Genomic DNA, 15,690 nt, shown 5'->3' on the forward strand with positions numbered 1-15,690 from the left:
AGTTACACACTGTACTGTCAACTCTGTAGTCATATAATACAACTCCAAAGTTTGAGCTTTCTGTTTGGTCCCACCTACCTCGATCTTGGCAATGAATGACACAGCCTCAAACCTCTGTGGTGCTCTGTCAATCATTGTATACTTCAGCAGAAAGTTCTGAAATTAAATATGTGTTTCCAGTAGCTGTTTAGGTTAGGAGATGAAAAGTCTGCATATATGGGAGATGGGACCAAGAAGAAAAAAATGTCAAAGCAGTACCCGTAAGCAGATGTAACGCATGTGGACTATTAGACGGAGTAAAAAAGTACAGTAAAAGGAGTTCAAGAAAAGCAGCTGAGCACTGACTAATCAGAACACAAACATCCCAACTATTTTAGTTACTATTATTGGATCAGCTATGGACACATGTAAAATGCATTAACTTACATATAATCTCCTGTAACAAATAAATGACTGTTTTTTTAACAAAAACAGAGGATTATGTCAGCCCCTCCTATGCAACAATATAAAGAAGTTCATTCAACGAACGTAAATTTGTTAATGTACGCAGCCGTACCCCTCAACTGTAACGATTTTTACAAATCTTTCACAGACTAAAATGTGTCATTATTTAATGACTTAAGTCCTAAGTCACTTGCCAGAAAAAAACACAAATTTTATGAATAGCAGACCAAAAATATGAAGCAAAAATCAGGACACTGAGAAAACCTGGAAGGTTGAGAAGTATGTAAACAAGCACAGTGACTTTCTTTAATGATAAACGATCATGTTATGGTAATATAAATGATCAATTATAGGTATATTTGCTAATTAGACTCATTCCATATAAAATAAAGTAACATATATGTAAGGCAGGTGCAGAAGCCGATTCAGTGAAAAAGTACACTAGAGCGCCAAACGAGGGATACTCACAATGTACCACTTTGGCGGGATTTCTTCAAGACTTGCATAAGGAAAATAAAAATTACCTCAGATTCTCTGAACACTGATGTTTTATTCTCACTTGTGAATTCCTGTAACAAGGTCTTCGGGATCAAATCAAATCTGCACTTTTGGCTTAGCCACTACTACCAAGTGCTTCTAGTAACTGGGAAATCCACTCTATTCGAAACTATCACCAAACACAACTTTAGGGAACTACAGTCTGAGATGCAGTTGGAGGAACTATTGAGGATTGTAGAAAAGGTCACCTGATTGAAACCTCCAATTGTATCTCCCGATGCATCTTTGACGCAAGCAATAAAAAAAGTGCTGGGAAAATGAAACGGAAAGATACTGTTTTGGCAGCACATTAATGGATTTCTATAGAAGAACAGTGCATTTCCTTTTTTAAGCCACAAATGAATAATGGCTTTAAAAAAGGGGGAGGCGTGCGCCCCTGCGCCCAGGCCTAAATCCACCTTAATTTAAGGCACAGGTATAAGTGGAAAGTAAGCTGCAGATAAAAACAACAGAGCCTAGGTGTAAACATTTTCTAGTAGCTGTAAAGAACCAGCACCGCAGTGAGTCTTTTGAACTGTTGTAGTCATAAGTACACTGTGCACACACACACACACACACACACACATATATATATATATATTCACAGCATTAGGTATGAAATCATCAGAGGAAATTTGATGGAAAGGGATTGATAACAAGTAGCAATCTGGATAGCATTATCTAGGTGATAATGCTACGGGTGTGAATTTTTCTAAGATGATGGCTTAGCAGAGAGATGAAACTGCAAACTGCATAAGATGTTTCGCTGTTTTATTATATGCTTATTTTTAAAGAAATATTTACCCCTGAAGTTGAAAATAATAAAAAAATCTTCATATGTTGATCATTACAGTGCTAATCCTTCAGTATCACTCTGTTTACATTATTTCTGTAATTTGTTTACCTAAAAATAGCCTAATAGAAACACCTTTAATAACATTTTTTAATCTATTTTAGCCCCAAATGCTGATACAGCTGTGATGCAATAATATATGTTGTTAGTGTCTGTGTTTCCTTATAATGACAATGTACAGAGTCACTAGCTTCTTAGATTTTGTCAGGAAACAGTGTTGATACCTCATTTTTGCTGACATTTCCTGATTTGTGCTAATTGTAAAAAGTCTTCCACTGTATATCTTATTCATTCCAAAGATCTGTGCAAACTTTTAACTGCATAAAAAAGCCTTTCATAATATGTTCTAATTTTTAAATATTTTATACATGTTAAAGTTGCAGTTCCTTACGGGGTTTTTTTTTTTTTTTTCATGTCATCTCAAGCATTGTCAAATATGCGTCATAACTGATTGAGTAGTCTCTTATATACCTCTGTTCAGTTTTCTGTAGCTAACATTTAACACGTCACTGACCTGGTCGGACATCTTCACTCCACTTCTTATATTCTATTATTGTTATATTTGTTAGTTGATTTCCAACAATTAGATGTCAGTAGCAATATTTCACTGCCCAGGATATTAGATTACTTACCACTTTATTTATATAGTATCACAGCATAATTAATCAGGCTCATTATATAAGGTTTCCTCCAAAAAACTAACTCTCTGGAACAGTTTGCAGACAGACACACATGTACTTTTTAGCACTTTACCGACGTCAACAAGACATACTCTCAGGATATAAATTTGAGTGGAGGCTGTCAGACAGATCTATAGGAAAAGCATGTTCACCTCTGGGCTATGCAGACTGATACAAATTTGTTTCAGAAAAAAAAACAAGACTCAGAGAGGTGTGGAAAGCCCTGAACTTCATCAAGAAGGAAAGAAAAAAAACTTTTACTTCAATTTTTCATCAAAAAGGAAAGAAAAAAACAACAACTTTTATCTAAATTCTACTTAAATAGTTTAAGTTTCACTTACAATGACTTGTGTGGTAATAATTTTATGCTTTTTATCTTGTTTTAGCCAAAAAAGTTATCTGTTTGTATTTTTTGTTTGTTCTGGGACTTTAGTCTTGTAGCTTCATTTGCAGTTGTGTGAACATTGTGTTTATGCATTATACTGCACTTTTATCTCCATAAGTAGAATTAGTTGTAAAAGCTAGCTGTCTGTATTTTGAACCCTGTCTGGAAATTTAGTCTTGTATTTGTGACAGAACTGTGATCTACTGCCAGATTTGAGCCTCATTTTGTCATCTATTACTTACTTTTTCCATAAACAGGGCTACTGGTAAATTTCTGCATAGTCTGATAACTTAGACTGTGGTAGAATTGCAGTAGTGAGAGTATTGTATATCCTCTTCCAGGATTAGTGCTTCATTATTTTTACAACTGTTTATATTCCAGTTTTGCTGTTAGAGCCCTATAATCTGCTTATCATTTAGCTGCTTAAAGTTGCATTCCTGGGCCTTTCTGCTCCCTTCTTCTTTGTCTTAGCCCCACCCCCAGTGAGACATTAAACTAAAGTTTCTGAAATTCTAACCTTTCTGGGTCATTGGCCCTCATAAAGGCATAGGAGTAGAACTCCAGTATTAGCTTTATTTGATCAGATCCCTCTCTGGCTAGCCTGCTTCTTGCAGCTTGCATTTTTTTCCCAACTCTCCCACACTTTTTCTGTTGTGGTTTCAAAAGGTTTTTGTCTATGGCCTCTGCCTCTTATGGTAGTCTGACTTCCAGTCCTTCCCTCCCCTCTTCCATTCCTATTGTACACTGAATACCTACCCAGCAAACTAGTATTGCTCTTGAGTAAACCTCTCTCACCACAAATTGTCTCTTGCTCATTTTCCCAGAACTCCCATCTGCTTGGCATCCTCATAGGATCATAGGAAGTTACTAGGCTTATGGCCCTAGGGCCCTTACAAGCCTAGCCAAGTTCCACCATTATTTCAACAATCATCACCTATTGCCTCTGTCCAAGAGGGACACAGGTGGAATCCCCAGGGTGAATTTACGGTTATCTATCCAATTGTCCAGATTGCGTTTGAAGAGGACCAGTGAGGTGCTCTGTTTGACATGAAGTGGGAGTCTGTTCTAAAGGGGTGGTAACCTCTGAGAGACAAATCTGTCCCTTCAGCAGGTTTTATTAATGTCACATACCAGGTTAAGGTCTTTAAAGTGAGTAACACATGTACAATTTGCCTTGCGGATATACAGCATTCCCAATAAAGCAGGATCAGAGATTGCCTTATATGCAAGGCAGAGATTGTTACTGAGTAGTCTGTATGAAACAATATAAAGTGATAGGGATTTCAGATGATTCACATAGGACAGATGCTGAAGACTTTGAATTTACCTTTGTGGTCTCTCCAATTGCTGGAGGTGCTTGGAAAGGTACATACCAAAAGGGGTGTTGTACTCAATTATTGGTCTGATGAGGGAAGAGTACATAGAGGTTATAACTTGTTTTATCTTAAGGCAGTGCCCTTACTTATGAGTTGAGCAATATAGAATGCCCTTCTTAACACTATGGAAACATGGTGATCAAAGCTAAGGTTGCTGTCAACCTTTTTGCCCAGGTCTCTCACCACTGAGTGCATACGTAGGGTGTTGTTATTGATGTGGTAGTTAGCAGGAACATCATTCTTACCAAAAGGGATGATAATACATTTTTTTGCATTGAGTTTAAAGCCATGACTTTGGTACCAATCATTTGTTTGTGTAAGACCCTCTTGTAGGATGTTGACATAATTTGGAGAATCTATGACCACTCCCAGTTTGCAGTCATTAGCAAACTTTGTCAGCCACAGACCTTTAGTTTTTGCTCTCTTGGAATGTCCTGAATTAATCATGTTCCATCATTGACAAATAAGAGATTTATTTATTTTGCACTTCAGTTTACTGTTTTAGAGCTCTACTACTTTATTTTTGCTTTATTTGTTGATTTTGCAATTTAAACGATTTTAAAGGTCCCTAATACTTGAAATTGCCTTGTCCAGGTAATTTGTTTAAGTTGTTTTGTGGTAGCATTACACCCTCAAGCAATCGTTTTGTGTTTTTACATTAAGAGGACTGGGATAGTCCATCTAGTGACAGAAGGTGATGGCCTGGACTATCTGAATTGGGAAGCACATACGAAAGCTGTAAGCATAGTCATTTTATTGACCAGAGGACTTAGAATCCAGTTTCCTTTATTTTAAGTGCCTTATATAAATCTGCACTCCTCTGCCTATCATGTAGTGGTGGTTAGTAGTGCCCTGTATAGACACAGACATCTCGAAAACAAATTTTCCCTATAAAACCACCTCTGAAACTGTACCGTAACACTGCAAGTGTAGAGCAACTACTTTGCCCACTGAGTAGCAAAGAGCAGCTAGTTTGCACATTTATTAGCACTGCCCCTTCAATTTTATATTATAGTCTTGTCTCTTCTCTAGCTCCAAAAGCACCCTTAGTCAGCCCACTATTAACTCCTCATGCACAGCACCCTTGTAGCTCACCTGATAAAGGACCTCACATCACAGATATCCACTTTTCTAATTTCTCTGCAGCCTGTCTGGTGGATATGGGTATCTTGAGACAGTGTAACAGTTGTCTAATGCTCAATGACAGCCATTTAATATTCAAAGAAACAAATATAGTATACTGGAGATATACATGCACAGTCTCTGGAGGCAAGACTCCTGTGTATAAACACTCATAATAGTCTGGTTGACAGAAAGATGCACACTACACCCACCACACATAGTACACACCCCACACATAAATCTACTAATGCTAAGGCACTTAAATTAAATCTTCCCACATCCCAAAGACCTGCCAGACATTTCACCTGCAAAAATTATCCTCAGCAAACCTGAAACAGTATCTAATACTACACATATGGTCACATTTCACATTCAATGAAGCCTCAACCACCAAGCCCATAAGGCAGGTCAATACACTACCCAGGACTACAGTCATAGGGGGACTCCATTGTGCAATATACTGATGCCCCACTCACCAGGCTGAACAAGGAGAAAATAATGGTCAATTTCCTATCAGAGACTAGGATCTGCCAAATTATGCATGCACTCAAGTCATTGTACCAGAAGTACCAGTATGATTCAGTCATAGTCCATGTAGGTGTAAATGACCTGAGACTTACCTCCTTAGACCATATGAAGGGAGACACTATGGAGCTGTCAGACTATGTGTCACAGACTGGTATGAACCTATCACTGAGCATCATTCTACCTTCATCAAGCATGGTGCCACAATACAAACAGAAGATGACTGACTTTAATAATTGGCTTAATTTTTGCTGTCATTCTAGGGGGATACAATCCTTGCCAGCGAAGGAGGACATGTTTAACAAACCATGTTGCTGTGCCAAGGATGGTCTCTACCTGTCCTCTCTAAGCTTTTGAATATTGGCTAAAACACTTTCCTCCCCCATATTAGCCTTTGTTATGCAATATCAAACTGACAAACCTTCCAGCATAGCAAAAATCTACCCAAGGAAATCTAATGGTGTTACTGCTCAATGCCAGGAGTCTAAACAAGAAGATCCACTCCTCCAAGCTCTCCTCAGCTTGGAGAATATGGACATGTGTACACTTAATGAGACATTGTTTAAAGCCACAGAGTGTAGCCCCATCAGTGCAAGGCTTCAGTACCTTCTATGCATTTAGTCCAGCAAGTACATAGACAGGGACTAAACAAAGAGGTGTCTCGATCTACATCAAATGAGGTAAAAATAATGTCCCAGGCCAAGAACAGCCATAAGGCCTTCTTTAGCTATGTCCAAAACCTCAAGGACAGCCCACAACACTGCCAAACTCTTGTTAAATGCAGCCACATTCATGGAACCAGGAGATATAGCAAATCTTCTGGCTGACAAATTCAGCTCCGACTTTATAATCCTCTCACCTCCAAGCTAGAAAATACCATCTAACATAAACCCTGCAACTATCAGTAGGCTGGAGGTCTTAGATGCGCTCTCTAAGGCCAAGAATGCAGTTCTGATGGGCTTGATAATATCCCAGGGTGCCTCCTAGATAGCCTGAAATATGACCCATCAGGGCCACTGGTGTCACTATTCAACCATAGCCTCTACACAGGCCTTGTGTCACTTAAATAGAAACCTGTAACAGTCATCTCCCTCCACAAGGACAAACCATCATCAGATCCTCGGAACTACAGATCTGTTAGTCTGACTAGTCTCATATGCAAAGCCATGGAAAATATTATCATGTAAGAATTAAAATTGACATAAGAAATCTTCAGACACTGGACCTAACCCAGTTTCCTTTCAAAAAGGCAGGCCATGCCTGCTGAACCTGGTGGACTTCTTTAAGAAGGTCAGCAAGGCAATGGATGAGGGCAAAACATTGAATACTGCCTACCTGGACCTAACTAATGCATTTGATTCAATACCCCACTCAGGCATTGTAAACAAACTCACAGAATTAGGCATAAACCTCTATGTATCTTGCTGGATAGGCAACTAGCTCACAGACAGGACCCAGGAAATTAGGATTAAAGAGACCACGTCCACAAAGAGGCCTGTTACCAGTGGAGTCCCCCAGGGCTGTGCGGTGGGTCCCCTTCTCTTTATCTATTTTTTTAGATATCAAGGCCAATATCAAGGGCTTCTGGCTTACCGTGTTTGCAGATGTTTGCAAACTAGGAGGAATCATAGAAACTCCCCAAGATACTAACATCTTCCAGGAAGGTATAACACAGACAAATAACTGCTGCAAAAGCCACAGTTTAAAACACAATGCTAAGAAATGCATAATAGTACCTTGATAAAACAACCCTAAAAGTAGGCACAGTAGTCAAAGATTTAGGGTCTCATGTAGATAGCAACCTGGTTTTTAACCAATATGTATCTATGGTTGTAAGAAAATCAATCTACCTCACCCAACGTATAAGTAAGGACATGGCATCTAGATCCAGAGAAGTCATTGTGCCACTGTACTCAGCCATCATCAGACCCATCACTGAGTATAACGTCCCGTTCTGTATGTATCTGGTCAGGCAAATTTAACAACTGGAATGTCCACAGAGGTTCCTCTTAAAACGAAAATACAGGGTGTAAACACAATGTCCTGTTCAGATCACCTCAAAACCCTATCACTATACTGTGCTTCCTACAGACTGCTGTGAGGTGAGTTATGCCTGGCATATAAGGCATCATTAGATCCCTCTCTGATAGACCTTTTGCATATCTGCAAAATAAACAGCACCCAAACTACTAGAGCTAAGGACTTAAACTTTACTTGTGACTTAAATAGCACATTTAGGAGAGACAGGTGCACATCTCAGAGAATTTTCTGATATAAGCTTCCCTTCCATGTGAAGCAGAGCCCTGCCCTAATCTTATTCAAGCACAACCTGGACAAGTGGATGGGTAATCAAAAATTCACCCTTGGTCTGATAATTATCTTTCTAATGGACAGAGGCAGCTTTTAAATCATTCCCTGATATCTGTGGCCTTTCACTGTATTGAGAGACAATGAAGTTTGCATCATGAAATCAATCGATGGTTGAAGTGCAATGCCTGCTGTGACTGTAAAGTCCGATTTTTTACCGGCAGGCTGTATTACAATTTATACAGGTGTAGCTGACCCCTGGCAGTGTAGGTAAAAAAAACTATCCTGTGCCATCTACGCTGTCTTTTCTCCTCCCAGAGCTCCTCTCTCTTTGTCTCATGCATCTAGCTGACTGTCTTGACAGCCAGTCCCCAAGTAACGTAATCTTCAGCCATGGCTTCCCAGCCTGTTGGACTGATATTGTCTGCCTTTATGTTATGCTTGCAGACATCTCTGAAGTGCAGAACAGGCCTCCCTGTGGGTTTGAAGCCAGAGGCAAGCTTGCCATACAGAAGGTCTTTGGGGATTCGACCATCCTGCATATGACTAACATGACCAAGCCAGCACAAACACTTTTGGGAGGGTGGGGTAAACATACATAATATCCCTGCCTGCTCTAGGATATTCTTATTTGGAATGCAGTCTGGCCAGGTGATGCCTAGTATCCTTCTGAGGAAGAGTAGGTGAAACATGTTGAGTCTGCATTCTTGGCCGGAGTACAGGGTCCATGTTTCACTACCATATAGCAGCGTGTTGAGCATACATGCTTGGTGGACCTTCATCTTAGTGTTGATGGACAGTTTGGAATTACGCCAGACCCTCATTGTTAAGCATGCCATTGCTGTTGCTGCCTTGTCAATCCATGTGCCCAGGAAGACATTGTTGGTGATGATGGAGGCCAGGTAAGTGAAATCTTTCACCACCTCAAGAGTGTGATCACCGATAAAGATGTGAGGGGTGCTGGTGACATCCTGTCCATTGATGCTGGTCTTCTTGAGGCTGATTGTGAGGCCAAAATCTCTGCAGGCACCAACAAAGGAGCTTATGAGATGTTGTAGTGCTTCCTCAGTGTGAGCAGCCAGGGCAGTGTCATCTGCAAACAGCATCTGTCTGATCAGTACTGCCCACACCTTGGTTTTTGCTCAAAAGCACGCAGGATTAGAGAGATTACCAATGCTTCTGATGTAGAGATATACACAGTAGCAGAGAGAAAAAGATGCTGAAAATTGTTGGAGCAAGTACACACCCTTGCTTAACTTTGCTCCTGATTGGAAATGGGTCTGATGAGGAGCCATCATATTGTACGATGCCTTGCATGTCCTCATGATAGGATGTAATCATCTTCAGGTGCTTAGGGGGACATCCAATCCTCTGTAGCAGAGTGAAGAAGCCTTTTCTGCAAACCAAGTCAAATACTTTAGTTAGATCAATGAAGGCGATGTACAGTGGTTTCCTTTGATTGTGGCACTTTTCTTGCAGCTGCCTTAGTGAGAAGATCACATCGATCATGGACCTTCCCACTCTAAATCCGCACTGTACCTCAGGATAGACACATTCCACAAGTGATTTCAGCCTATTCAGAAGTATGTGGGCAAAGGCCTTCCCAAGAACACTGAGGAGGGATATTCCACAGTAGTTAATGCACTCAGTTCGGTCTCCTTTGTTCTTGTACAATGTGATAATGTTAGCAACATGCATATCCTGGGACACTGTTCCTTCCTGCCAACATTGTAACAGGAGCTCATGCAGGTGGTTGAGAAGAGTGCACTTCTTGCCAACCTTGATGATCTCTGGGGGAATGCCATCCTTTCCTGGAGCTTTACCACAGGCAGGGAGTCAATGGCTTTGTTAAGCTCCTCTACAGAGGGTGGATTGTCAAGCTCTTCCATAATAGGAAGGGGAGTTATGTTTTCAACTGCTGTGTCAGCAACAATAGTCTCCTTTGAGTAGAGCTCCTGGTAATGCTCTGCCAATCTCTCCATCTGTTTGCCTCGGTCTGAAATGACTTCACCTGAGACAGGCTTTAGGGTTGTAATCTTGGCTTTACTGGTGCTAAAGGCTTTCTTTATGCCCTCATACATGGCATGAATGTTGCCACAGTCAGCAGCAAGTTGGATGCTGTGACAGAGGTTCAGCCAGTATTTGTTGGCACATTGGCGAATGATCCACTGGGAGTTGTTTCTGGCTTTCTTAATTGCAGCTAGAATCGCCTCTGGAGTCTCCCTCTTGTAGATGAGCAGTGCTGCTCACTTGGCTGTGAGTGATGGTTCGATCTCAATGATTCCTGCTTCAAACCAATCTGGATTCTGCCTCTCTCTTTTGCCAAAGATATCCATGGCAGAGTTGTAGATGGTGTCATGCATATGGCTCCACCTCGCTTCAACACTGCTTTGTGGGCAGTCCTTGAGGGCCTCTACAGTACTATCGCCAAAGGGCTCATGCAGGTCTGGCATTAATGTCCTGGCAGTGTTGATACAAGGGCATGCTTTCTGCTTTGAATGGTGGATTCATTTGGGCTGGAGATGCACCTTGCTGCCAACCAAGGAATGATTGGTGTCATAGTCAGCACTCTGATAGCTGCGGGTGACAAGGACACAGTTCAGCAAGCATCTTCTACTGATGACAAGATCCAACTGATGCCAGTGATGAGACCTCGGATGTCGCAAGGATACTATGTGGTTAGGCTTGGTGGCAAAGAATGTGTTGGTCATGCAAAGGTTGTGGTAAGAACATAACTCTTGCACTCTCTGCCCATTTTCATTCAGTTTGCCAACACCAAACTGTCCAGTGCTGCTGGGCCAGGAATCATGATAAGCTCCAACTTGGGCATTGAAGTCTCCAAGCATGAACAGGTGTTCTGTGTTAGGTATCCCTCTGATAGTGGTCTCAAACTCCATGTAAAACTCATCTTTTGTTTCAGCTGAGGAGCATAGAGTGGGAGTGTATACACTCAGGATGGTCACTTGGACCTGAAAACATTGAGAGGTGGAGAGAGGGGATTCGAGCCATGCCTTTTGATGGTGGTTAAGTTGAGGACAGCAGGGAATTTCTCACTGCAAAACTAACACAATTTAATCACTACTCCTTTGGTTCCTTCCTCTGCCAGAAGAATGTGTAGTCCTGCTCTCTGAGGAAACAATTTGCAGGGAGTCTAGTCTCCTGCAATGCAGCAATATCAGTGCAGAACCTTTTGAGTTCATGGTCGATGATGATTGTTTTCCTGGTATCATCAACCTAGAAAAGATCATCAGAGATGCTTGGGCATAGTGTCCTGACATTCCAACTTGCCAGTCACGATATTGATAGTTTACTTTTCTTTTTTTCATTTCCTGGTGCAAAATTGTACAGTCTGCCCTTCAGTATTTAACTTAGCTCTAAGCACCCATTGAAGCAGGCAGACTGTGGCAGGTCAGCATCTTACTGGCTGAGGGCTGTTCAGCTTGAGGTGGGTGATAGCTGACCAGTGGGACTATGATGGTCCCTCCCACCATCAGAGATAGCCCATAGTGTCTGAGCTTATGCCAATCACCCTGGACTTATAACTCGTGACTGTTGTCTCTCGTGTTCTTTCTGACGCTGTGAACAGCGGCACTGAAGTGACCTCTCCAGGATGCAAAAGCCTGGGCATAGTATATGGAGATCCAGAGATGTCTAGTCAACAGGATCCCCCTCTCGGCCTCCATGACATCATCCAAATGAATGCAAAGTGATACATTTCACATCAGCTTGGCTGTAGGAGCTGCTGGAAGGAAGTCAAAATTGACAACCAATCGCCTTAGGGACTCCACTCCAGATTTTCTGTCTGGGTTTACTCCCATAGCCTTTTCTTCTACTGAAGTTATCCACAAGGTAGCGGAGCCATCATCCAATGGCCAGAGTTTGCCTTCTCCTAGATGATCTACCTGATAGGCTAATATGCTCCATCTGCCTGGGTTTGGAGTCAGAGTTTACCTTCTCCTAGGCTGAGCGCCAACCAAGGCTAACAAACCCAGCCTGCCCACCCAATTATATCTCCAGGCACTTGAGTGCACCACACAGCAGGCTCTGTGAAAAAAAGGGAGCCCCATGAGAAGGTACTGTTGTGAACACAATAGTGCAGGAGAGGCCATTTACAATGACCTCCTGCCTAGTAAACCAGAGAGTAGCCTCACAGCAATCACTACACCTGAAAAGGAGAGGCTGTAAGTGAAGCTTCACTTTCCTTCGACCTCCCACCCATACCCTAACATACACCCTTTAAAATAACCTCTAAGGCACAAAAATTCATAAGATACATTTGGGTTGCATGGCTAGGCTTATAAAGGCCCGGTGGTTGTTAGCCTAATAAGCACCTATCAACTTACAAAGATTTGAATAATAAAAAGAAAAGATAGTGGGACCCTCATGATCATGATAAAAAAGATGGAATGAAGAAATTGAAAGATATTGAAGTGTTGCTGGCCACTTAACCACAACTAGGTAATACAGAGAGAAAAAAAACTAAGGGGTGAAGTTAAATACAAAGGAGGGTGGGGTTGACTTTTACAGGGTGAGTGTTCCATGTTATAGGAAAATGTACTTAAATAGTGAATCACCATATTTGTTGTGGGAGTTGGGAACTGTTTGTGAGAGCATTTCTGAAGATCTGAGGGTCATCCAAGAAGACGTCAAGATTAGATGATGTTTAGTGATGGGTGTGAATGTTTGTTGAAGAACTTGTATGCCAGTTTTAGTCAGTGCTGTTAGAGTATTAAAAAGGATAGAAAATGTTAATGGATGCTAAGCTTGCGTGGTCTTGCCATTTCAGTGACTGGTAGCATGTTTAGCATTTTTACAGTAGACAGTTTCCAAGCTATAACTGGAAGAGGCTGACAATTTATCCTAAAAAAACATACCCAAAGAGCAGATTACATAGCAGAATGGAAAGCTGATGTATGACAGGATTCAGTAGTTAAAATAAGCATTATTAAAGCGATTTAAATGCAAGGCAACAAAAAAGTGAATTCAAGTTACCTTGTGTGAAATTAGTCAAAAGTCAGAGTTCACCATTACCAGACTGGATACTGTACCACCCAACACAAAACAACAGCTGTAAAGTGTGTGCCCATTCAGTAAGGTGTTAGATTTGAGTAAAACTAAAAAGTTACCTTCTGCATGGGTTTATTAAATTCAGCTACTATCAAATATTGTAGTAACAGTCCCAAAAGCAAGTCCCAAGACAACAGGGCAAGTGAGTTGATAAATTCCAACGAAATCACTAAGAACCAAATAGAAGGCAACTGTGACAACCAATATTAACCAAACAACTCCACTCTGAATATAAAACGTTTACTAGGCGTAAGCGCTTTCATAACATTAGTTACTTCATCAGACGCATAAAAACAAGCATATTAACCTCTCATATAAATACATCAAAAGCATTCAAAAAAAACAATCATGTTTCACATATTTCCCTCCATTTTTTGAAAGCTAAAAAAAACAATTAAGGTTTAAGGGAACAACAGTTAAGACATCAAGAAATCACATTATAAGAACTTTGTACATTAATAAAAACCATTAATAGCCTGTTGTGTTATATAACATAAAACAGTGCATCTAAACATCATGTTAGACACATATTTTTTATGAATAACCCATGTGGTGTATCGTACCTATACAGAATAACTCAACGCTTGAGTCTCCTTCCCTTTAATATTGGTTTCAAAGGAACCATGTCATTCAGTCCAGAGCCCCTATGTGCTCCCAGGCATAGGATCCATTTCAACTCACAAGTTTCAGTTCTATTAATTATATCCCCTATTCTTGGACTATCCTGTATAACTTGCAAAACTTGGAACTTAAATTGGTGACCCCCATTTTCAGCCAATACATGTTTTGCTATAGCACTATGCTCCTGCTTCATCCTTGTACAGTAGTCATGATCCCTAATTCTCTCCCTTAACCTACGATTGGTTTTGCCTATGTAAAATTTAAAGCAAATACTGCAATAGGCAATATACACCAGATTCTTCGTGTTACAATCAGCACTACACCTTAGATACGTTGGATACTATCAAATATTAATTGAACCCTGACTAACCTCCTAACTTTTATAGAATTATATGGTCTGTTTCTCTATTACCCAGCACATAATGCTGTTTACATACTGTAACAAAGAGTAACACTGGAGAGGAGCAGGTCTCCCTGTTTCAAGATTAAAAGGGAGCAAATTTAAAATCTGAAGCAAAGCTTATCGCATGTCATACTGGGTAAATACATGATACTCACAAAACACATTTAACTGCTCTAAATGTGCCTCAGCTGAGCTAGATTTTTTACTCATTTAGTCAGACTTTGTCCAAACGTTTTGTGTTTATGAACAGTATTTGAAAAAGAACTGATTCTCTTCTTTGGTAAATAGAGTCATTAACTGACTGTTTGATAAAACCCTGATCACAGTGTAGATTCATGGGTTCGGTTATTGGCCCGAGTCTTGGAGCAGCCTGCTTGTGTCTTCCTGGGGGTAGGAGTTGAACATATTCTTTAGAGATTTAAGCCTATCATTGTAACACTGGTGGAGACTGGGGACTTAGCCAGTATGTAAAATCATACAAGAGACACTAGCTATCTGAGTGGTTACATTGCCTACATGAGTAAGTGACACACCTTGATGCAAGCTTTGCATACTTACTTGTTTGTCAACTGTAGAAGGTTGCAGCTAAGGGGAACATTAAGACAGAAGAAAAAAGTACCTCAAGTGGCTGCCTAGACGGAGGCCATGCCGTGACATGGCTCTCATTTGTTAGGGAAACGTGTGAGGATCATTGGAGATGTACATCTAGTGGTCAACAAACCGAGGGTAGAAAGAGTGCAGCAAAATAAATAAATAAATTATTCACGTTAAATGCACATATACATATTTTCTCATGGCAGGTAAACCTAAGTAGTCAAGCAGGTGCTTGAATTTGATGTCACTGTCAGCTCTGTTAATATTTCTGGCACACCAGAGGGATGGATCTCCTATCTCATATCAAATATGACCAAATGTCTTTCCTAGTAACTCTAGACTAGTTACACAACATAACACAACAGATGTGATAAACTGCAGTGATAAGCTGCAGCAAGGAATGAACAGAAGGGATTACCTATCAGTCTTTTTGTCATTTGAAAATGGGTATGTCTGGGGAAGCCAGCAATATTACCCAAGATGACAACCTAGTGATGTAAAGTTTTTTCTAGAAGGCTTTTTTGTCATTTTCTCATGGGTGACTAAAGTAAATGTATGCATGAATGGAATGAAACTAAACACCTAGACAATGGTATTGGCAGAAAATTGGGGAAATTAGAAGAAGCTGAGAATTGAGATAGAAGGGAGGATAGTGGAACAGGTAAATAGCTTCAAGTATCTGGGAGGGGCGGTTGAGGAGAAGGGAAGTCTGAATGAAGCGATCAAAGCTAGAATCAGAGGGGCTGCAGCCAACTGGCATCAAGTTTCAGGTGTAG

General features: G+C 40.7%; 1 protein-coding gene across 3 annotated transcripts in view; it reads left to right on the forward strand.

Moving 5' to 3' along the window:
• The window catches only part of ASB14 (ankyrin repeat and SOCS box containing 14), a 568,121-nt gene that overhangs the window by 477,992 nt on the left and 74,439 nt on the right, over positions 1-15,690 (forward strand). The window lies entirely within an intron of this gene.

This window comes from Protopterus annectens, chromosome 7.part1 (assembly GCF_019279795.1).
Source record: "Protopterus annectens isolate FY-2018-M chromosome 7.part1, PAN1.0, whole genome shotgun sequence".
Classification (NCBI taxonomy): Eukaryota; Metazoa; Chordata; order Ceratodontiformes; family Protopteridae; genus Protopterus; species Protopterus annectens.